At 42.2% G+C, this 2,500-nt stretch overlaps 1 protein-coding gene across 1 annotated transcript in view; it reads left to right on the forward strand.

The window, feature by feature from the left end:
* ephb4b (eph receptor B4b) overlaps positions 1-566 on the forward strand; it is a 95,113-nt gene extending 94,547 nt beyond the window's left edge. Inside the window, exon 21 of the mRNA XM_063186543.1 lies at positions 1-566. This exon is cut by the window's left edge and continues 632 nt beyond it. The gene's annotated coding sequence lies outside the window, so the exon portion shown is untranslated.
* Positions 567-2,500: the final 1,934 nt, after the last annotated feature.

Here is a 2,500-nt window from a genome sequence, read left to right on the forward strand (position 1 = left end):
GGATTGTTATGACTTCATCGTGCCAGCTGCCCGCATCCAGCCAATCACTGTTCACGATGCTGCCCTCTCTCAGTTAGGACTACAACTTGAGAGGTGACATCACAATCAAATAAACACATGCAATACTGACCTCTCCACTGTGTCACACACGCTTGGCCAAAGCTCTTGGTGGGAAATGTATTTTTTTTTTTCTTTTTTTTGTGTCCGTCCAGCATTTGAAAGACTGGGAAATGAAAGACAAAAAAAGCAAAGAGACTGGTTGTTGACAGCCTGAAACAAAAATAAGACACACTTAAAGTGAAGGAAAGAGAGAGAGAGCTATCTCTCTATCTAAGCCTTATGTCTTTGTTATAGCGTACATGCTAGAAGACCACAAATGATTCAAAATGGCCGCCACAGAATTGCTTTTTTGGAGGACCCTTCTGTACTTCTGTGGTTTTGTAACTCCTCTGTCCAACTTCCTACTCTTCCTCTGTGGTTTTTGAAACAGATTGCCTCTGACAAGGACCTGAGGACAACACACAGACACATACATGCATGATACATACACACACACACACACACACACACACACACACGCACGCACGCACACACGCACACACACGCACGCACGCACACGCACACACGCACACACACATACGCACACACGCACAGACTCACTCTCACACACACACACACACGTACGTAAACACACACGCACGCACACAGCGTTATCTAGAAGAGCACTTTCACCACATACTTGTAAGGTCGTGTGTAAGTATGCGTGTTCTGTGGTGTTGTTGCACAGAGGAAGCAACGGCCAAAGAGAGAGGAGAGAGGGAGCAAGAAATCGTCTTTGTCTTCCTCCCCAGAGACTTTGAGGTCTCGTGAAAACAGACTGAGGCCCTTCGTGGCTGTCTTCAGGGTTTTAAAAGCAAATAACGGAATATTTTTATGAAATAGACACTTTTTAAAAAGCATCCGTCGTGGGAGTACTGAGGTCACCTTGGACATGCCACCTTTGTGGCCTCTAGGGCGGCGCTCTCGGCAGTCGAACTGATCCGGGACGAGCCCCCAACTTTTTTGTTATTATTATTAGTTGTAATAGTCCTGCCCTGGTGCATGTCCGCACCTAAAACACAAACTGTACTGTCCAATGAACTGCTCTGAACTTGTAACCTTGACAACGCCACGGCAACGCAGCCTCTTCGAATACTGGGAGCATTTTTTGTTTTGTTTTGTTTTGTTTTTACAAAAAAAGATCTTCACATTGAAGGTCTATTATTATATTAATTATTATTATTATTATTCTAGTCAACCAAGGGTTTTTTTTAAAAGATAATTTTCTGCCTTTTGTATGTAAAGACCATTAATATGAATGAATCTATATTAGTGAGTAAACATTTGGGAGTTGAAACGCTCCAGGCCATAAGGTCTGAGCAGTATGTAATCTGTGTGGTTAATCACAATAAAAGATTTCTACTGTTGCCCCATCCCATGTATCCCGCTGTTGTGCTTTAAACAACTTTCCAGGTTAAATATTGAATTTACTGTAAATTACTCCTATTCTGTAAATACTGTAATACATGTAATTCAATACAATATAACAATAATTCCCAACCTTTTCCTGAGGGGACCCATATTTTTACAGTATCAAACTTTGAGAACAATGCAAGCGGTAGTTGGCCTTTGTCCCGAGATGTTCTGAGCGGAGATCATGTGGGATGAGATCCGCTTGCAACCCCCTGTCTATAGAGGGATGGCAGAGTGGGAGTAGGGAAATGTAGGCCTAGAGTTTGGGGAGAAGGTTTGGGGTGTAGGAGGGAATAAATCTTCACTTAGGCGTGAGCAGTAATCAGCCAATCACTCCGCGGGCTCCTCCTGAACTATGTTTATATATAAACAATATTTAATGTTGCCCTTGCCTTTTGTTGCTTTGTCAAATATATTAAAGGAATGCCTTCTCATTTATTTAACATCAATTGCAATTTAATTGAAACGATCGAACCCCTTAAAATCAAGAGGGCTCCGTGACCCCCTGTAGATATTTTGTGAACTCCTTGGACATCCTGATTCCCAGATTCCAAACACTGCAGTACACCATTGTTAGTAGTAGTGTAATCTATAATGACTGCCAGTGTTGGCCTCCAGCACCTGCTTGTCCGTACGTGGACGCTGTAAAACTGTGATGGCTCTTCAGAAAACCCTGAGTTGAAGTGGGGGAGAAACCATAGGTTCTCTGAAGAACCTAAAAGCTCTCAGAATAACCCCAATATTCCGCAGAGAAACCTTAGGAGTCCTTCCACACTGGCCGTCGACGGGTTCCTAAAATAACTTTTAGCAGTTCTTCAGTTTGCCATTGTGGAGCAACACTTTAAGTTTCTATGAGGAAGCTTTTAGAAACCAATGGGGTTCTTCCATTCATCAGAGAACCTTTATAGTGACACCTGGGGGTTCTTTGAGGAACCTTTATTTATTTGTATTTTTTTTTATAGTGGACGTTTTCTAATTGTATTAATAA

The sequence above is a fragment of the Engraulis encrasicolus genome, chromosome 21, assembly GCF_034702125.1.
Source record: "Engraulis encrasicolus isolate BLACKSEA-1 chromosome 21, IST_EnEncr_1.0, whole genome shotgun sequence".
Lineage (NCBI taxonomy): Eukaryota > Metazoa > Chordata > Actinopteri > Clupeiformes > Engraulidae > Engraulis > Engraulis encrasicolus.